This window comes from Pleurodeles waltl, chromosome 1_1, assembly GCF_031143425.1.
Source record: "Pleurodeles waltl isolate 20211129_DDA chromosome 1_1, aPleWal1.hap1.20221129, whole genome shotgun sequence".
In the NCBI taxonomy this organism is placed as follows: Eukaryota; Metazoa; Chordata; class Amphibia; order Caudata; family Salamandridae; genus Pleurodeles; species Pleurodeles waltl.
In genome coordinates this window covers 825,796,427-825,818,229 of record NC_090436.1, presented here as the reverse complement: position 1 = coordinate 825,818,229, position 21,803 = coordinate 825,796,427, and the positions used below count along the sequence as shown (strand labels likewise).

Genomic DNA, 21,803 nt, shown 5'->3' with positions numbered 1-21,803 from the left:
CACCACCCTCTTTACAGGGATTGGCCTCTTCCTTTGCATTTGTACATATGAGTGATGGTGGGGGGGACGCAGTGAGTGTGTGGTTCAGGCACGAGAATAAGCTGTGTTCTACAAACTACAATATTAGGACGGCGATTACACGCTCCTTTGTAATGCAAGGCTGTAGGGGAAGTTTCCCTACCTTGCAAAGTTTGCTACACGATTTATGGTGATATGGCTTGTTCAGTTGATTTTCTGTTTATACACTTAATGGAATCTGTCCTTCCTAATCTGTTCGCAGCTATAGGACATTCTTGTAATGGCAGCGTGACATAACTGTTTATGTTGCTGTGTTCATTTGGTTGACATATGTTGACCCTGATTCTGTGTTGTTAATACCTAAAAAAAACAAAAAAAACAAAAAAAAAAACAATAGAGATGGTTAAAAAAACATCAGTACTGTGAGGAATAAATGTACTGTGATGATGTGGCATGGTCTCCAGGAAAGAGATAAATACCAGTGTACTGGATTTTTGGGGGCAATAACTTTGGGAAATGCATGGCAAACTTTAAGCTGATTTTAGAACACTGAAATGGACCTGGCATCGATGAAATTTATAGCTCCATTTATAAAGGCCTTCTGTATCTTCCTGTTGAAATTGAATGGGAAATTGTAAACTTTAATGCACTTTGGTTCATCCAGAAAAAGTTAGCTTTGATGGAAAAGCACCTCTTGTGAGAAAGGAAAACATTTCAGTACACTGAGCAAGTGACCGTATTCAAGCAGTTTTAGAAAGAGCCAAAAAAAGAGCAATGTTTTACTTTGCTTGCCAGCTTTCAACAGTTTATGGATCAAATCTGTTTATTAAATTGTCCAAATCTAGAACATTGCACATGTACTACATCACAGTATTGCCAAAAGGCACGTAATTAGCTTATGCCATGCGAAACAATAAAAAAAGAAGATAAAATGTTTAACACAACTATGTTTCCCCACTGCTGGTTAACAATGCAATAATCAAACGATCTCAGGCTCTATTACCATATAGTTTTAGTCCAGAATAAACATCTCCTCTTAAGTAACCTCCCCGGTAATCAGTTCAAATTCAGAACCCTCAGATAAGTTGGACATGTCAGCTCTGAAATCTCCCCAGATAGGATACGTAAAAACGGTTGCCAAAGTCCCCACTCCGCTGCTGTGAAGTCAGGGTAAGCTTTTCCATAGCGAGGATAAACCAGAGCTTTTGCAGCCAAGAGACTGTTGACGGAATCTGCTCTGTCCCCCACACTGATAGCAACAGCTGAACAGCAGCATTCAAGGCTAAGGCCATCTGCCGGCCCTTCAAAGATCTTAGGGGAAAGGTGAGCAGATTGGGGATACCCAGCAAGGTATACGAAGGAAAGCTAGGGATCTGAGTGTCAAAGGCCCTGTCCACAGTGTCTATTATGTCCTTCCAGTACCGGTGTAGTTTGGGACAATGCCGTAGTAAGTGCACAAGCGAGCCCCCACCTCCACACCCCCTCCAGCAGAGACTAGATTTGTCATGATTCCAAGCATGGATCCTATTCGGGGTGTAATACCAGGAGGAGGCTACTTTATAGGCTGTCTCTGTACCTGCTGAGTTATAAGCTGTGTGGTGCGCCCTATAAAAAACACTCACCCACTCATCTTCCGATAGCTCCCTCAGTAGTTCCTTCTCCCATGTCACTTGACCCGTAGTCTTGGCTGGGCGGGCCCCCCCGCAAGAGGACATAGAGTTCAGAAACCACACGCTTATCACCCTTTTTCATTAGAATCCATTTTTCAAAGGGGTTAACAGCCTATCAATTAATATCCTATTGGCTGGAAGCAAGGCCCTGTGTCTTATTTGATAGTACATCATCCTGTCGGCCTCGGTTAGGCCATATTGCTCCCTCAGCTGGTCGAAGGGGATAACCCCCTGCTCATCAAATAAGTATCCCACCCTTTTGCAGCCCCTCTCGTACCACCGACGCAGTGCTTCAGGCTGTAGGCCAGGGCCAAAATCGGGGTTCGCGCCCAGTGGAGTCATTGGGGACGGGAAGGTCATCAAACCTGCCCTGCCGGCCACCCGATCCCACGCTCTCATCGTAACCTCCGTAACCAGTGATATATACAACCCCTGCGCCCGATGACGGCGCCTGAGCCAGGGTTCCTTCCATATGTGAGAGCCAGCCAATGCCTGGTCCATGAAGCACCAATGCTTCTCAGAAAACGGTCGGCTGCATTCCAAAAGGAAACGCAGCTGTACTGCCTGAAAGTATCGAATGAGGCAGGGGACCGCCAGCCCCCCCTCTCTCTTAGGACGATACAAAACCTGCCGTGATATCCGCGCCGCCTTCCCCTCCCATATAAATCTTAAGTGCCAGTGGCTCCATGTAAAGCACGAACAGGAGGGGCGAAAGCGGACACCCCTGCCTGGTACCTCTTTGGACGGCGAATGGCAAAGAGAGCGTCCCATTAACCCGGACCGCTGCCCGAGGCCCTTGATAAATGCATCGAATCCATGTCCTAAAGCCTGAACCCATTCCAAAGCGTTCGAGCACCCTGAACAGGTATGGCCAGTGAACCCTATCAAAGGCTTTCTCACCATCAATAGACAGGAAGAGCGCCGCCCTATGGGAACGTTCAGTTTTGTCCAAGAGATGGAGCAATCGCTTGGTATTATCGCTGCACTGTCTGTGAGGTATAAATCCCGACTGGTCGGGGTCCAAAAGCCCCGGCATATAATAATTGAGACGGTGTGCCAGAATGCCAGTAAACAGTTTGGCATCGATATTCAGGAGGGAGATCGGCTTATACGAGGCGCATTCCTCTGAATCCTTCCCCGGTTTCGGGATAACAACAATAGTAGCGTCTAACATACTAGGCGAGAGCGCACCCATTTGATGAAAATAGTTTAAGTCGCACAAGAACGGGAACAAGTTCCGCACAGAAGGATTTATAAAAAAGCGCAGAGAAACCATCTGGGCCAGGTGACTTCCCTGTCTGCAACCGAGCAATCACAGATATAACCTCTTCAGCCCTTATAGGCTGGTCTAACGAGGCTGAATCTGTCACAGACAAAGGAGTAATTGCTATATACTCTAAGAAGAGTTCTGGGGATAAGTCACCCGGCTTCTCAGCCATGTACAGATTTCGATAGAATTCCGCAAAAGCCTGCGCTATTCGGTCGCTTGTGCGCGCCTTTGCCCCCGAGGGGAGTCGTAACATTTTTATCCGTGACGCTGCACGCTGTGCTCTCAACCTATGCGCCAGTAGCTTGCCGCACTTATTACTTCCTACATAATACTTTTGTTTGAGACGGACTACCGCATACTCTGCCCTGTCCCAGTCCAACCTCCTCAGCTGCTTTCGGACCTTCTCGAGCTCTCTCCATATTCTAGGAGCACCGGTGTGTTTGTGAGCGCTCTAACACCCTCACTCGCTGCTCCAAGTCCCCCCTGAGTCGAGTCCTTGCCTCATTGTCCCTGGAAGAAAGTGACATCACCTCCCCCTCACGACAGCCTTCAATGCCTCCCACAGAGTTGCAATGCTTGTTGTCCCGTTATCGTTAAAGCTAAGATAATCTATTATTGCCCTTCGGATCGCCTCTACCGTTGCACCGTTCTGAAGCATCGAGTCCCTAAATCGCCATCCCGACGGACTGACCCTCTCCATGTCCATGTGAATCTCAACTGTTACTGGAGCATGATCCGACAAGGCCCACGGCTTAATCGCCGAGACTCTAACCCTGGGGTGCCAGAAAAAGGTCCAATCTAGCGTACGTTTTGCCTGCTGATGCATAAAAGGAGTAGTCCCGCAACGTGGGGTGCTCACTTCTCCATACATCCACCAAACCACACTCGCTCAGCCACTGCCGCCCTGCATCCGACAAAGACCCAGTCTCACCATACCGTTGGCCTGAGCGATCCAGGTCCCCATCCATCACCAAATTAAAATCACCCCCCAGCAATACAGCGCCATCAGGGGATTGGAGCAGCGGAGTCAGAGACTGTCTGAAGAAGGCTTCTTGTTGGGAATTGGGTGCATATAGGGAAGCGATTGTGAAGGAGAAACCTCCCAGTTGAATCCTCATGGCCAAGAGCCTTCCTGGAACCTCATGCAATTTAGATATCACTTCCACCGGGAATGAGCGTGATAAAAGTATCGCCACCCCAGCATGCTTTGACGGTAGCGAGGACCAAAACTGCCTGGGAAACCACTTAGAGCGCATGCGATAGGTATCTTTAAGGACCAGGTGCGTCTCCTGCAGAAGACATACATGACTCCCGGATCTCTCTAAAGCTGAGAGGATGGCTAGCCTCTTGGTAGGGTTATTTAGCCCCCTAACATTTAAGCTTATACATTTGATGGTCATAGCCTATATTAAAGAAAGCAAGCAGAGGAGAGAAGAAAGCAACATAGAACTACCACCCACAATATTATCTAGACCGCCTAGAATGCTCAGGCCTGAGGATGCCTTCTCCAAGAACCAGCATTGCAGGGAAATCCAACAGCAAACAACCAAAAAGCACAACAGGTGCTTATGACAAAAGAGTCCTCGATCGTCCATCATCGCGAGGTAAATTCTCCACAGGGCAGTGTATCCCACCATATCAATGACTCTGTCCATTGCCCCCGCTGCCCCAACCCCCTGCGACAATCAGCATAATATTAAGACTGTGGCCTGCAGTAATCCCGGGTGTCCAAACTAGGCTGAAGTACCGGCGGCCACGCTGTTCAAAGCGGCCTCTCTCTCCGATCTCAGCTCCGAGGCCGTCTGGCGCTGCAGCTTCCTTTTTCTTCTCTTTTCTCCGCCACCTAGGAGGACCCCCGCCGATAAAGCCGCCCCCTCGTTTGCCTCCCGGCCTATATCCTCAAGGCCCAGGACGAGGCCAGCCTCCATAACGGATTTCACCTGTCGAAGCTGTTCCTCCCAGCGAAAGACCAGGCAGAACGGATGGCCCCAGGAGTAGGACACATTGTGCGCCCTCAAATGATCCGTGATCGGCCTAAACTCTCTCCGTCTCTGCAAAGTCCACACAGATAGATCATGAAAGAGCTGGAGGTCATGCCCACGAAAGAGTACACTCTGGAGGTTACTGGCCCGCTGTAGAATCTTTTCTTTAAGGACAAAATTGTGGAGACAGGCTAAAATGTCTGGGGGGCAGTCTCCAGGGGCCCCAGCGCGCTCAACTCGGTGCACCCGGTCCAGGACTACCTCCTGTGTCTCTTCTGTGTCAAGCAAGGAGCAAAACAAATCCACTACGTAGCCCCCAATGTCCCCATTTTCAGCGCCAACCAGGGCCCCTCGTATACGAATATTTTGTCTCTTCAAGCGATTTTTCCAAGTCCTCGACCGCCATCTGAAGAAGGTCCGGTTGCTCTCGGAGGTGGACTACTTCCTGTTGCAGGCCCGCGACCTCTTCACCTCGAGGGATCTCACTGTCCTCTAGCTGCGATACACGTTCACCCAAGGAGGTAACCTCTCTTCGTATCTCCTTCATCTCCCGAGCGATGTCCCTTCGCAGCTCTAGGCTGCCCCGGAGCGACTCAAACAGGGAGGTCAGAAAGCCCTTCGTGACAGAAGAACTCTCCTCTGGATCCGTCTCAACCCGACTCTCCAAGGCCCTTGTTTCAGGTAAGTCCTCCGTCACAGTCCCAGGTGTAAGGTGCGCCCCTGCCAACATATCCCTAACGGAGCGCTCACGTTTGGACTTTATTGTCGCCATGGCGCGCCGGCCTGATCACACCTCACCGGCTCCGCGTGCAGGTCCTCCCAGTTCACTTTCCGAGGCCGTTCAGTATGCGACGCCCCGCCCAGACCTGCACCCAGGTCCAGCTCCCCGCCGCCTCCACTTACAGTGGTCCGCTCCATGTGTCTTTTCGCAGAACTGCAGGGCCAGGCTACTTAAGAGTTCAGATGCTGGAGTAATACCAACTGGGGGCTAGGCAGCTGGGCCCGCTCTCTCCACCAGGGCCCCGCACTTCACTGGCCCCGCCCCATGGCACCAGGGCGAGGAAGCCCCATCAGCAGCCCCCAGTCCAAAAGGGCATGCGGGAGCACCCCTCTCCTTTGAGGCACTCCAACCGCCAGGTGCCAGGTCCCACGCCGGTCTCCAGTTATTAAGGGGCCCAGGGTGAGCCCTCGCCCCTCAATCCCCGGTGCCCCGTCTGCAAGGGCCGCTGAGGGAAAGACCCACCCCACTGCCCAGGCTGCGCCTCGCGCCGCTCTTCGGCCGCGCCCCAGCTCCCGGGCCGAGCCCAGCTCCTCCTGCGGGAGCAACGCAGCTTGGCCCCAACCGGCACCGAGAAGCCCAGAACACCCGGGGGAAGCCCCGCAGTGTGGGGAAAGCCTCCAGGCGTCCACCAGGACGGCCGCGAGGCAATTTCTCGGGTCGAAGCGGCGGAGCGCAATCAGGAACGTCCTAGCGCTCCGCCATCTTGGGCACGCACCCTCTTTGGACAGTTTAATGCAAGCCCTAATGAAGTTTGTTTACATAATGTGTTTTATATATGGCCAACAAAGTTATCTGCTAACCTAGTGGGATATTTTTTATTACAAATACAAATGGATTACTAAAATGGGATTACCAGTTCTGGTATGGCTGAAACATAGCTCTGGTTAAAAGTTTGCTTGAAAGCTGCACCACAGTTTATGCAGGCTGTTCCATCAGCAGTGGATTAGGGCATATTGTGGTTGACTAAGGGACATTGTTCCTTGTCAGTTACTGGATGTTGAAGGCTTCACATCAGTCTCACATCAATTAACTGAAGGGAAGTCAGTCTTGCGTTATTTTTATGTGCTGAAGTAAATTTCATATATCAGATACTTGTAATCTGGCATTAATTGCTGAAGGTATTCCACAATTTTTGTCATTTGACTGTACTGTCAATAGATGCGTTTCTGATGATTACTGAAGGGATTTTGCAGTTGGTTCCAGTGTCTTGGGCTAATGACATTGTCTGGCCTCTGGCAACTGGCATGATTTGACAGTCTCACAGGTTTTTCAGTGTGATGTTGCAATCTAAGTTTTTCTTGAGCTGATGTTACGCTTTTTTGGTGGACAGATTTTGGGTGCTTAGTGTGCTGACTGGTACTGAGAGATCGAATCCATGTTTCTGGGTTGGTTCAAACATTTGACACTAGGTTCTTATGGTGATACCACAGTCTGATGTTGGTTTCTAATAGTGATATAAGTCTGTCAAGCTTGATGTTAACCCTTTAATGTCCTGCTGTAATATTATAATCTGATGTGTGTTTCATGAAGTGATTTGCACGTGTTGATATCAGATTTATGGGGTGTTGTCAGAGAACAAAGCTGTGTTACTGTAGGAAGGTCACAATATGAGGTCTAGGGTGATGCCTTTGAGAGATTGCAGATTCCAGGAGTAATTTAGGAGCATGGGTTCCGGTTGCAGGACTGCTATAGCACTGTGAGATCTGTGTTTTATTGTGATGTTACAGTGTTATGGCTGTTTCCTTGAGTGGCATTGTAATCTCATGTCATTGTCTTGGTGTGATGCCACAGTTAGACAGGATTTTCCTGGAAAGGTGGCGCAAACTAAGCAGTGTGACATCACTTAGCTCCAATAATAAGCCTTGCCTTTTGTTGGCTGTGCATCTAAAACAGTTTTTCGCTACTGCTTTTTTATGTTGAGCGCCGGCGTACAGTCTCTTGTATACTCCTTCTGTGGGCTTCCAGCTATTTCATTTGTTAGTTTCAGTGTCATTTAAAAATCCTTGCTTGCTAGTGGTAAGTCATGCCTCTTTGTCCCTCCTTCTTCTGTGTGGGAGCAGTGACCATCTACTGTATAATGATGCTTTGTCCTGTTTATCTGGTCTGTAGGGGACTTTTTTTTTTTTCGTTTCCTGCTCCTGCCCAGGGAAGCCTCCCTTTTCATTTGCAGAGCATTCGTCCTCTGAGCTTAGCTTTAAACAAGGCTATAAATCAAGCTGTTATCTTGGTCACATTTGGTCTTTGTGGACTCTCTGCACCCTCTTTCAGCTGCCTGGCTCCCGCCCTTCCTTAGCTTGGATTTTCTTTACCAAGTGTGCCTGCCTGTGTGCTGAGAGCAAGGGCGGAGGATCACTTGTAATTGCTTATAGCCTAGGCACCCTACTGTACCAGGGCTCTGCAATCCGTAGGGACAGTGCCCACTTCTACTCCATACTGGGATCCCACTTGCGGCTCCATCAGTGCATCTCAGTTCACACACTCCAAGCCCTCAGCCGTGCCAGTGCCAGGACCCTCACACACGCCGTCTGTCAGAGCACCTCAGTTCTTGAAGTCAGTACACTCTGCTGCTCCAGTACTGGGACCTCCGGTACAACTCCATCAGTGCACCTCAGTTCACATACTCCAAGCCCTCGGCTGTGCCAGAACCCCACACACTCTGTCTGCCAGAGCACCTCAGTTCTTACAGTCAGTAGCTGTTCCAGTACTAGGACCTCGAGTGCAGCTCTATCAGTACACCTCAGTTCTACCCCCGCAAGGTCACTTCCTTTCTTATACTGGGACCCGCTCACGTATAGTTCTATTACAGCAGCTCAATTCTAATATTCAGTCCCACTGCCAAGCTAATACTGGACCCAAAAGAGCAAAGCCCAGCTCAGCCAGTGCACCTCAAGTCTAACATTCAACGCCACTGTTGATGGGAACCACCACAGCTCCGCCAGAATCCATCAATTCTAACATTCAGTGCACATATCGTCTCCGTGCTAAGGCTCACACACATGCCTTTCAGGACTCCTCACTTCTGTGGTTCAGAGGCAATGCCACTCCCATACTGGGCCCCTCTGGCAGCTTCACCAGGGCACCTCCAGACTTGGCAACACTGGCATGCCAATACTAGGTTCCATATATAGCTCCATTAACATACCTCACTTCAGACCTTGTGTGCCTGTTACTATTCCAGTACTGCAGCCCACATACAACTCTGTCAGAGCACCTCAACCCTAACCTGCAGTGCTCCAATATTCCAATACCAGGAATTACACGGTGCTCTGTTTCTCATTCCTCACCCGCTGCCTTTGTTATTCCGGCACTGGACCGGGACACAGCTCTTTCTATACCCCCAATCCTGAGCTGAAGCGCTCCAATATTGTGTTCACATGCACCTCAAGCTGTTCTGCTGGGCTCCTTGCTGTTCCACACTCTGACTTCTGTTTGAGGACGTGGGGGAGACAATTAAATCTATTCCTAGCTGCCATCTTTATTTGAGAGGGTCTGTTTCACCTATCTCACTCCTTTCTTTCCTTTGCTCTGTTTACTCTCGGTGTTTTCTTTCTCCCCCAGTTTTCTCTTTCCAGCTCATAAAATCCGCACATTAACAGGTTCGCTTTCTTTCAACTGTTTATTTCTACTCCTCTCCCTTTTTTTAATTTCCCTCTTCCTACCTCCTCTTTCAAACTCTCAAAAACTTGGTTATTTCTTTCCTTGTTTTGTTCCTCTTTTTTTCTTCATCAGGCGTTCATTCTTTTACAATTGTTTTTTTTTTTTTTTTTTTTTGTCTTCCCTTCATTCTTTCTGTTTTTTTATTGGCTCTTTCCTTTGACTGTGTATGCATCCTTTCTCTTTTATATTTTAGATCTTTCTTCCATCCATTCTCTGGTGTTTTTCTTATCTTTATCTGTCAATTCACATTTTATTATAAATCCCTCTTTTTCCTGTCTGTATGTGGAAGCCACAAGTTATTTGTCGGGACCCAAAGTGTCAAAGTGGTTTTCCCATTCTGTGTCTGTGGGAAATGTGTCAGCACATACTTGCTCTGGTTCTTTCGCTGCTTGTTTCTCTCACCATCTCTCTTTTTTCTCCAATGTTCATTTTTCTCTTTCTTTTCACACTTCTTTCATTAGTTTTTCCTCTATCTTTTGTTCGCTAGCTTCCTTCCCTTTTTTCTTTTAACTCACAAGTTTGCTCTATTTCTTTTCTTAGTTGTGTTTTCATTTTCTTGTTCTTTCTTTCCCTCCTTTCTTTTATTTCTTCACGACCCCTTCTCTTTCTTCCTTTTGTCTGTGGAATTCCTTATGCTTCTCTTTTTCTGCCCCATCCGCTTTCTCTCTTAAGGCCTAGTTATCAATGGGGCAACAGGTGTAGTGGCACCAGGGCACAGAAACATATGGACCTCACTCAACTCTAATTACTGCTGTATTTTCCTGCTGAAATTGCAGTCAACCATTTTTCTTTCTTACTCCAGGGCCCATGACCCCGTTGCTACGCCACTGGTTCTCTCCATCTTTACTCCTGACTCCCTCTATCCTTTCACTCTCCAATCTGTCCCAAATTATATTTTTGTTATGGTGTTTTGAGCTTTACACTCTAATGCCAAACGTTTATTTCTGATAAAGGTTTATATGATAACGGTATATGTTTTAATATAGAGGCAGAAGGTAAATGGAAGTGCTTAAGTTAACGCTGGGCCACTGGACTTGTATGGCAGGAAAAGACGAAATTATGAGGCAGGGTTGACCAGTTTAGGTGGCAAGAAGTGTCCAGTTATGAATTTACAATGCCAATAGCTCACCTATTGCATTGCAGATGCCTGTTGATTCATTGTGATTAAAATGCACCATTGGACCAACATTTACACCACAGGTCCAACTCGTAGTACATCCACGATCTGCCAAGAATGTTTACAATGCTTCACAAACATCTTCAAATTTGTCTTGAAAAGTTTAAACATGTCGTTCTGGTTAGACTGTTGATGTGCTGTGTTGCACACAAGGACTGGTTTGGAAGGCTCTGAAAGTCTCGGGAAAATTGCTATTTGGGTTGTTTTGATTCATTAATGTATGCTTTTTAGACATTTGAAATGGTCCTTCTTTGTGGTAAGTACAGAAAAAAAAACATTGTAGCAGATCAAAGTTGAGTAGACGAGGAAGCCAAGGAATTGGCCACCACCACTGCAGCAAGTCAGTTAAACAGTGCTCACATGTGATTTATTTTGTTTAGCTCGTTACTATATGAAAAGCTTCCTTCAGTTGAGGTTCGAATTTTTGGTGGCCTCCATTCACTGTTGTCATTAGGAAGACTCCACTGATTAAGCACTGTGGTCTACTCATTGGCGATGTGGCCAGAGATTGTTCATAAGAAGTTTATTGTACACAAGTGTAACTCTCGGATGTTTCTGTGGTTGATTGTTTTTTAAAAATACACATTTGCTATCACCTTCTTCAATTTCTGATGTTGTTCACTGCGTCATCGCACCACTTAGCCATCTACTCCACGTTCTGAGTCTAAACCTAATACAACTATATGATAATTATACCTACTATATTGGCGGCATTGTGCATGCTGCCTTATGGGTTACTGGGCCCTTTATGATTATTCCCCTTTTTGGTGTACCCTCACACAGTGCCCTGCTGCCTATCTGACTAGGCTGGAATGCTGTGTAGCTATCTTTGTGTTTTAGTCTTAACTTTGATTATAATTTGCACACCTATCTCTCACCCCTCCTCCTCTTCCGTAATGCTGCTAGGCACTGCGTACAAAGTCGAGATAAGAACATCTTTTTGATCACTCATGCACAACACCAAAATACATCTCAGATAGGATATCAACAAATTCAATAATCTACCAACCACGCAGTCACCCATATGATAGGGGGCTACCTGTCTGAAAAAGCACATTAGCACCCCAGAAAGGGGATAGTGTGAAGCACTGAATAAAAGCTACAATATATAACAATACAAATACTGATTAGTTGACATGCTGAATCAAGCATACCATACCTTTTGTATTTTATGATGTGCCTTTATTCATATAGGTTACGTCTGTTTCAAAGGATTCCCACTTGTTTCTTTATCCATCTAACCCCTCCCCCCTTTTGAGACCCCCTCCCCCTTTTTCAACCAGTTTAAAGTTTTAAATGACTGAAATCCCTCAAGACTTAGAACTGTGTATTTTTGTGTCTCTTTAAGAAAAAAACTTTTGCTGGATGCATTTTATTGACACTAATCCTTTTAAAAACATCCATCTTTTTAAAAAAATTGTCAATGTAATATCTAGTCCATACACTAGCTAATTCGTCCAAATCTAGCTCCTTTAAAAAAAAAAAAAAACAGCATTGGCTAAACCAAAAGATCTGCCATTGGCTGTCAGCCTTTTGGCCTTATCAGTGGCGTAGCGTGGGTTGTCAGCACCCGGGGCAAGGCAAGTAATTTGCGCCCCCTAACCCTCGCGAGTGTGAGCGCACCCCCCCCCCTCCCCCCCAGATGTTGCGCCTGGTGCGGCCGGCCCCCCCTGCACCCCCCACGCTACGCCACTGGGCCTTATTACTACTTGTTTTATTTTGTCATGGTTTTTGTTAACTTAATTGTTGATAAAGCGGCAGGGCGAAGTCAATCAACGAGCCAATAGATAAAATCAAAATATTTTGTTAGTATCAAGAAGCACACATTGACGTAGAAACCCTTGGTGCTAAAGGGAATTACTTTGTGTGTTTGGGTGCTTCTTATGAAAGAACAGAATGCAATCCCTCACAGTAATGTTAGCCAGAGCCTGAAGGGGGCTGACCCCTGTGCTGTATGCTCTAGTGCAGTGGTTCCCAATCTGCGCCGCAGCACCCTTGTGCGCCATTAAAACTAGCCAGGGACGCTGCAAACAGATACGCATCAGTTTGGGAACCACTACACTAATCCCTTCCTTTGGCGTTGCTTTTACTTTTCTTTACGTCGTAAATTGAACCTCATGCTGTCTGTGAACAGTTCACTTCCGGCTGAACTTTTCCTTCAGGTGTACTCGCCTCTTAAGTTGGTCACAGTGGTGCATCCAGGCGAAGAGCTGCCCCTCCCACTCTTGGTCTTGCAATATGAGTGACATCCTCAAAGAGACAGTGCAGGGCGCCAGGGAAGTAGGCAGCACTGATGCTGCGATGTAACAGTTGTGTCAGCAGGAAAGCCACTGCCTGCATCACCCAGAGGCAGTCAACAAAGGACAGTTTAGTGGCCGTGTCCAACGTGGACTGCAAAGAACATTGACAGCAAAGCCCAGGTAACTGACTTGCAGTGGTAAGAGTGCGTGTGGTCAAAGGTGTGTCGCTGTTTCATTATTTTGGGGAAAGGACCAACTTGGAAGCCATTTACATGGTGTTGGCTTGAGGTTAGCGTGTGTGGAGCCTGCAGGCTATGATACTGTAAATACAAACCGCTTTATCTCATCCGGACGTATCAGCAATTAAATTGGAATAGATTATTAGTACTTTCTGAAGAGTTGTGTACTTGCTTTGCAGGGTTAAAGTGAGGAGATCTCAGGAACAAGATCATAGAGTTAGAATACAAAAGAAACAGTTTCCCAAGTGCGAGAATCAGAGTTTCTTGCGTCAGTGGAGTGCTTCAGCTCAGCATCTAACCCGTTTGTAAACTGTCAGTTCTTTGTAGCTATACCATGAAACCAACTACCTGTAGCTATCCAAATTTTAGATTTAGGTAATTAAAATATTTTTTTTTATGCCAGTAGCTTTGAGTTGTCCGATGGAATGTTTGTGCTGTACGAGTGCACACGCAGTAGGGGTCATTAAGATTGCCTAAGAGTGAGATTGCTTTCCAAGATATTAGGCTTGCTCCAAATTATTGACATTTCCAATGCTGTTCAGTTTAGGTTTTTGTTTTTATAGCACACAATCACACTGCCCTGCTCAGGAGCATGCAATGGATCTGCTATTAATAACAAACATATTCTAAGCAAATAGGTCTGCCCTTTTTTTAATGCATGTTATGTAACACAGGTGGAGAGTGGATGACTGTGGTTTGGGATTTCTTTTTGTGTGTCAGTGTTTGTACGTATTTTTGAGTACATAACAGGTATATTGCTTTATCAATGTAATATATACATAGTTGGAATTTAGTGCTTATAGTGATACAGCTAAGTATAGGTCAGTTAAAACAAAACATGATCCCTATCAACTAACAACCTATCAATATAAAACGAGCTAGAATTCTAAAAACTGTTAAAAGAAAATTGGAGCTGATAGGCTACAGGCTTTTCAAATAACGCACACTACAAATGGAATTGTGATGGAATAATAGTAGAAGGGAGAGGGACAGCAGGCCCAAGGTAAGCCCCCTCCTGTTGTGGCATTGAGTGACTGCTACTGGCACTGTGAGGGGAATAGAGTGTACACTGGGCAGCAATTCCAAAGTAATCACATCCTTCCCTGGACAAATTAATGGGGCTTGAGGGGAAACGTGGCAGCAGGCACAAAGAAAATCCCTTCACACCAGGATGTAGAATGGGGGCTTGGGGGAGTAGAGGGCTTGCCCGGTCTCCCCCCGGGCTTGTCGGGCATCCGTGGTACAGTCCGCGGCCCGAGTTTATGGGGGATTGGTTGTAGGGCAGGATAGGGCGGGCATTAGGCAAAGGGTATAAATGGCAGGGGCTGGGTGTGGGCGGCCTCTTTGGCTGTCGTCACACCCAGTAGGCGTGTTGTGCTTGTGCGTGTTCAAAGGGTAGGCGTGTAGTAGGCGTTTCAAATTTTGGAGATTAGCGTTTTTGGTGAAAGTTTATTGTACCGTGACTTTAACTTTGTTGCAGTGTTGGTTTTGTTGGTAGTTGGTATTTTCTCTTGTCGATATGGAGCCTAGCAAGGTTGTGCAAGCCCTCAAGATATTGCAGGACGAGGGCAGGGAGGACCTGATTAAGGAAGGGGTTTTAGAGGAGGCGTGGGTGGGTTTACGGAGACCTATGAGGCTGTCATCTAGAGGCGTGAGCGCGGCGGTGATCGCGTGCTCATCGTCGCCTCAAAAATGCAAAAAATTTAAATATAAGAGCGCTGAGGGCCGGAAGGTAACGGGCTCACCTGATCAACTTGAGGAGACTTCTAGGATGGTTCAAGGGAGCCCGGTGTGGCTCGCACGCAAACGAGGGGCTGGGCGGTCGTCGTGGCGCTCGGGAGGCTCATTAGCCCGGAGGGTTGCGGCTGGTGGGAGAGGGGCGGGCCTTTTGAGTGCAGAGGCGGTTATGGAGAGGCAGGGGGCGCAGCGAGAGGGTGTGCGCGTAGGAGGGGCGGGACACAGTAAAAGGGCGGTACAAGCCCAATCGCCTCACGAAAGCGTTGGGTGTCAGGCGGCCATTTTGAAGGAAAGGAAGTTGGGAGGCACTCCCAAAATGGCGGCGCCCATCAAGAAAGTTAAAAATTTGCCGGTTTCATTACATTTAAAGCGGAATGCGGCAGAGTTGGCAGCTTCAGTGCAAATCGACACTTCAAAGGAAGTAATTGTTATATCGGACGAGGAACAGGAAGGGGGTGGGGCATTTGGTGTAGATTTTGGTGAAGTAGAATTGCAGTCGGATAGTCAGTTTGTTGAGGGGTTTGGGGGAGGTGGGTTCTTAAATAAGGATTTGGTTGGGAGTTTTTGTAGGGATGTTAAAGAGAGGAGTTTGGTTTCACAGTCAGAGTTGGATTTAGGTGAGCAGGTGGAATTGGTGGATCAAGATGGAGTTATATTTAGGGGTAGGTTATGTGGTAAACCTAGTGGAGAGGTTTATAAAGGTAGGTTTCGGGTTTTTCAGGATGTGTGGCAGCGAGATGTGGAGGAGGTAGGTGCTGGGTGTGGCGCTCCTCGGTTTCAGGGCGGACCGAAGGGGTTGACGGTGCATCGGGAGGCTGGGCGGCCTTCAGATGGTCAGAGTCTGCCGGTTAAGGCCAGGGCGCCTTTGGCACACCGGAAAGAAGAGAGGGTGAAGTCCGGAGCGGCTTACCTGACAGCGCGGGAGTCAGCGTTGTCGCTAATGGGTCATGGTGCGGGCTCATGAGATGAGGTCCCTTCCACTAGCCGGGGCGCTACGGGAAGGTGGGAGAGCCAAGAGGAGGAAGAATTGGACTTTGAAGAGGAGATGGAAGATCGGGCTCTTCCGGTTTCTTCGGCTGTGGGTACAGAGGTTACGCCATTGGTGTCGGAGGTGGTCCGGGGCGATCGCTCTGCAAATCGTCGTCCGGATTTAGCGGGGAGTCTACCACGAGGTGAGGTGGAGAAGGGGATTGGTTGTAAGTTAAAGGGTGTTTGGGGAGGGGGGTTCCTAACAAAGGGTGGTGTGGATGCCTCAATTCAGGTGGATTCGGCGGATACTGGTGCAGGTAAGTCGGAAGTGGTGGGGGTGGTTGGTGATGGTGTGCGGAAAGAGGATGAATCGAATGTTGCAATGGATGCGGCTAAAAATGTTGGGGTGGTCAAATCAGCAGTTGCGGTAAAGGGCAAGAAATTACCTTACATGGGGGTGGCGATGCCTTTGGGGGCGCATCTCACCCAGAGTCTTAAGGAGAGGATTTGGAAAGGGGAATTTGTTGATGTTTTTAAATTACTGCACAGAGAAGTCCAGGCAAAAGAAGGGTCGAAAGAAGAAGAGTGGGAGTTAGCTAGGAGGCCTAGGGTGCCTACAAATATAGAGAACTGGACGTCTGCTTTTCTAATTTATGCTAGTGTGTACTGCGAGCGGCATGTGGATTCTTGTGTGGCTCTGTTTAAGTATATGGACGTAGTGCGGCGAGTGCAAATGGATTATGGTGGTTTCGGTTGGTTTCGCTACGATGAAGAGTTTCGGGCTCGGAAAGCTATGGATCCGTCTAAGGCTTGGGGTGAAATTGATAATGAGCTGTGGATGCAATGGTTAAGGACAGCGAGGTATGCTCCCACCACGCACACAGCTAGTGGTTTGCCAGTGCAGTATAAGCCCTTTCAAGGGCGTCCCACCCAGTTTGGGGTGGGGTTTGGACAGCGTAGTCAGTTGCAAGTGAATGGAGCTTGCTGGGCTTTCAACAGTGGTTTCTGCAACAGGCAGCGGTGCAGATTTCGGCACGATTGTTCCCACTGTGGTGGCAGGCACCCAGCATATCAGTGTTTCGGGGGTATGCAGTGGGGTTGGCAAGGACAGCAGTTCAGAGGTGGTGAGAGGGGTAGAGGCCAGATTCAGCATGTTGGGGGAAAAGGGGCCTTCTCCTATTAATTTACCCCCTATTAATTTGGGGGTAATTGCGTATTGGTTGCAGTTTTATCCTCGGGTCGAGGAGGCAAAAGTTTTGTTTTATGGTTTTAAGGAAGGTTTTCGTTTATGTTATCAGGGTCCTAGGTTGGGCAGGTGGGCTAATAACTTGAAATCTGCAAGGTTGTACCCAGATGTGATTGAAGAGAAATTGAAGAAGGAATTGCTTTTGGGTAGGATAATTGGCCCCTTCTTCGAATGGCCGTTGCCTAATTTGACGATTTCACCACTTGGTGTGGTCCCTAAGAAACAGGCAGGGGAATTTAGGCTGATCCATCATTTGTCATGGCCTGCGGGCGTTTCGATCAATGATTTAATTGCGGTTGAGGACACTGCTGTGCACTATGCGTCGGTGGATCAAGCGGTTGCTTTGGTGAAGAGATGTGGACGGGGTGCGGAGATGGCAAAATCGGACATTCAGTCAGCTTTTCGTTTATTGCCAGTGCATCCAGAGGATTTTTCCCTTTTGGGAATTCAATTTGGAGGTGCAATATATGTGGATCGGATGTTGCCTATGGGGTGTTCGGTTTCTTGTTCATTGTTTGAGATGTTTAGCACCTTTTTACAGTGGTGTTTTCAGTCGTTGAAAGGGGTGTGTTTAGTCACTCATTACTTGGATGATTTATTTTTCGTCGGAAGGGCGGAGTCTGGCTCATGTGGCAGATCGTTGTTGGAATTTCAGAGATTGATGGAGGAATTTGGTGTGCCGCTGGCTCAGGAGAAGACAGAAGGTCCATCAACTTGTATTAGTTTTTTGGGCATTGAGTTGGATTCGGAGAGGATGGAGTTGAGGTTACCTCAGGATAAAGTTCAGCAGTTGATTGGATTGTTAGAGGAGGCAGTTAAAAAGCAGAAGCTGGAGTTGAGGCAGGTTCAAGCTTTGTTAGGTCATTTGAATTTTGTGTGCAGAGTAGTTAGAGTTGGGCGAGCGTTTTGTAGGAGGCTTAGTTTTTCGATGAGAGGAGCGTGCTTGCCACATCATCACATTCGGATTAAGGCCGCTATCAAGGATGATTTGAGGATGTGGATTGGGTTTTTGCAGGAATTCAATGGGGTATCTATGTTGGTGGAGGATGAGGATTGGTTTTGGCAGGTGGAGATATTCTCGGATGCATCCGGAGCAAATGGTTTTGGACTGTTTTGGGACGGCCATTGGGTGGCGGAGGCCTGGCCAATTGGTTGGAAAGAGGCAAAACATAGTATTGCGTTTCTGGAGTTTTTCCCTTTGGTGGTGGCATTGGTGGTTTGGGGATCTCATTTAGCTAATCGGAATGTGGTTTTTAATGTTGACAATCAGTCGGTGGTGGTGTTAGTTAATTCACAGAAAGCTAAGGACGACAAGGTGTTGAAGTTGCTGCAAATGTTCCTGTTACATTGTTTGAGGTTTAATGTTATGTTTAAGGCTAAATATATTCCAGGCATTAATAATGATATTGCTGACGCCCTATCTTGTTTTCAGTGGCGGAGGTTCCGTGGTCTGGCACCGGGAGCGGATTTAGAGAAGACTTTCGTTCCGGGGGAATTGTGGGAGATAGGAGATTAAGCCTATTGGAGCTGGTTCAAATGTCTATAGCTCCGTCAACGCGAAAGAGCTATTGGCAGGCCTGGTTGGAATTCTTGGAAGCAGGTGCGGTACGAATAGTTGGGGGGAGTGATGTCATTGGGAGGAGAAGGGATGAAGCGGTTTGTTTCATAATGCATCTTATTGAGAAAGGTTTGTCTGCTGTTACGATTGCTGGTAAGTTGGCTGGGATTGCTTTTTACGGTAAGTATTTTTGGGGTTATGATCCAGTAGAAGGGGAGATTTGTAGGAGGGTATTGGCAGGTTGGGCTAGGGCGGGGGGTGCTCGGTGGGACAGAAGAAGGCCGATTACGTCCCAGTTACTTAGGGCCATTTTGCGGTGTTTGAAGAGTGTTTGTTTTTCAAGTTGGGAAGTTCATTTGTTCTCTTTATGTATGGCGTGGTTATTTCATGGTGCTTTTCGCATTTCGGAGTTGTTGGGGGTGAGGGGTAGGGAGGGTCTTTTGCTTTTGAATGTACAGGTAAGTGGTGGGGATATTGTGATTTGGTTGGGGAAAATCAAAAACGGATCAGTTGGGTAGGGGGCAAGAGGTGGTTTTGCGTCGTACGGGTATGCAAGATTGTCCGGTTGGGTTGTGGGAACTTTTTGGGGATAGTTTGCCAGAATCTGCAAAGTTGGTTTTTATTCATCAGGATGGGACTGCGTTGACGGCGTCTCAAGTTTTGGCAGTCCTGAAAATGTGTATTAAAGATTTGGGTTTAGATCCAAGATGTTATGGGACTCATTATTTTAGGATTGGGGCGGCGACGGAAGCAAGAAGACTTGGGAGGAGTGATCAGGTAATCCAGGAGTTGGGTAGATGGAGGTCTCAGTGTTTTCAACGGTACGTTCAAATTTTTAAGTGATGGGGGGTTTTGAGGGGGGTTTGTTGGAACAGTGTCTGTTTTTTGCTTTCCTTACCTTCTTATTCTCAATTTCTCTTTCAATTTTTTCTTCTACGGGTTGGTGCTGTGCGTCCTGGGGTGATGGGTAAGAGGCAGTTTGATTAACACCCCCTTTTTCTTTGTAGGTTGTGTTGGGGGCCCAGATGGAATATGTGCGGTATGGATCGTCGGGCATTCATTTGTTCGATGGGCGGAGAAGCAGGCAGCTGCAAGACATTTTGGTCGCCAACTGGGCTTGGATGGTGTAAGGGTTAAGGTTAACTGGGTGGGGAAGAGTGGTATGAGGTGGGGGGAATTATTGTATGTTTTATCCCAGAGGCTAAGGCAAGGGGTTTGTCCGGATTTGTTGGTAATTCATTTAGGTGAAAATGATTTAGTGGCGCTTTCTGGTATTGGTTTGCTCAAGACGATGAAGGTGGACTTACTCCGTATTAAAGAGAGGTGGTCAGGAACTCACATTGTTTGGACAAGTTTGGTACCTAGGAGGGTCTGGAGGGGTGCTCATTCTTTCAAGGGTATTGAGAAGCAGAGGCGGAAAGTGAACAGAGATGAAAAATGTTGGTAAGTTGCATGGGTTTTCTGTATTGAGCCATGATGACATTCTGGGTTCAGAGGTGGCCTTGTTTAGACAAGATGGAGTCCATCTTTCTTTTTTGGGTAATGAGCATTATTTACTGGATTTGCGTATGATTATTGCGGATTTATTGGGGTTGAGGCTCTGGGATAGATAGCAGGGGTTGGGTGGGGCAGGAAAACGCCTACCGGGTTTTCCTGTGTGGTGGGGGGTTTGGGCCAAGAAGCAGTTCGGGTGGGGAAGGGAATCGACATAAAGATGACTGGACAGGGATTTACAGGCAAAGGTAATTTTAGAAGGGATGGGTAAAGGGTAGGTCAGGTCAAGGTGTTTGGGTTAAGGGGTAGTTGTGGAATGGGTATTAGAGGGGGGGGGGAGGGGATAGGAGGTAATTTATGTATTAGTGAGGTTCAAGTAGTTTTGTGAGGCTTTTGCCAAGGTTATTTGTTTGCCAGACCTGTTCTATTAAAGCGGCCTTTTATCCCTCAAGACGAGTGTTGTGGTCTGTTCACGGTTATGCCCGATGGGGGCTTGGGGGGAGTAGAGGGCTTGCCCGGTCTCCCCCCGGGCTTGTCGGGCATCCGTGGTACAGTCCGCGGCCCGAGTTTATGGGGGATTGGTTGTAGGGCAGGATAGGGCGGGCATTGGGCAAAGGGTATAAATGGCAGGGGCTGGGTGTGGGCGGCCTCTTTGGCCGTCGTCACACCCAGTAGGCGTGTTGTGCTCGTGCCCTCCCAGGATTTTATTTATTTTGTTTTTTGTTTTTGTTATTTTGGTTTTTTTGGGGGGGGGGGGGGGGGTTATGGTGATACTTTAGGCTTTGTGGCATTGGTGGTTGTCGTAGGTTATTCTTTAAGAGGGCAGGTCTGTGCGTGGTTGTGCATGATGGTTTGTTTTTGGTGGGGGGAGGTGGGGTTGGTTGCCGCTGATAGTCAGGTCTGGCTGTGGGGGGTTTGGGCCAAGAAGCAGTTCGGGTGGGGAAGGGAATCGACATAAAGATGACTGGACAGGGATTTACAGGCAAGAGTAATTTTAGAAGGGATGGGTAAAGGGTAGGTCAGGTCAAGGTGTTTGGGTTAAGGGGTAGTTGTGGAATGGGTATTAGAGGGAGGGGGAGGGGATAGGAGGTAATTTATGTATTAGTGAGGTTCAAGTAGTTTTGTGAGGCTTTTGCCAAGGTTATTTGTTTGCCAGACCTGTTCTATTAAAGCGGCCTTTTATCCCTCAAGACGAGTGTTGTGGTCTGTTCACGGTTATGCCCGAAGAGTGTTTTTGGCATACCGAGTGAGCTTTAGTGGAGAAGCGAGAGCAGGCACAGGACGACCACTGCTCCGCGCACGGTGTGTGCCCTGCAGACATACCGAGAGGAGGCCATGGGTAAATGGTAAATACCTTATTTATAAGACGCTGCTTGAGCACCACTGGCACATAGTGGTAAGCAAAGGCTGGAGAGAATGGCCTAGCTCCTGCATCCGTGAATGTGCATACTCCTGGCACTGTGGGGGCTGCAGGCAAATTAGATAATACCTTCATCAGTTTCATTCCAATTATTTTCAGGGAGAAAAATAGAAGTTCTCCCGAGGCCGGTCTTACACTACCCCATAATAGGAGCCACAGCCAGAGGCCAATAGGTCAAGTGAGCCGCGCTTCAAAAAAGTTAGAGAACCACTGCTCTAGTGGGTTGAATTAAAAAAGTGAATGACACTATAAGAGACCAGTGGATGTGGCAGGCTGGCTGAAAGTATAATAGTACTCATATAATTTTGTAAAATCAAAAGTTCTTAGATAGTGATGATTACAGAA

The 21,803-nt window shown here is 47.6% G+C and overlaps 1 protein-coding gene across 2 annotated transcripts in view; it reads left to right on the top strand.

Moving 5' to 3' along the window:
* Positions 1 to 21,803, top strand: part of APBA1 (amyloid beta precursor protein binding family A member 1) — a 431,170-nt gene that overhangs the window by 22,622 nt on the left and 386,745 nt on the right. The gene's annotated exons all lie outside the window — the stretch shown is intronic.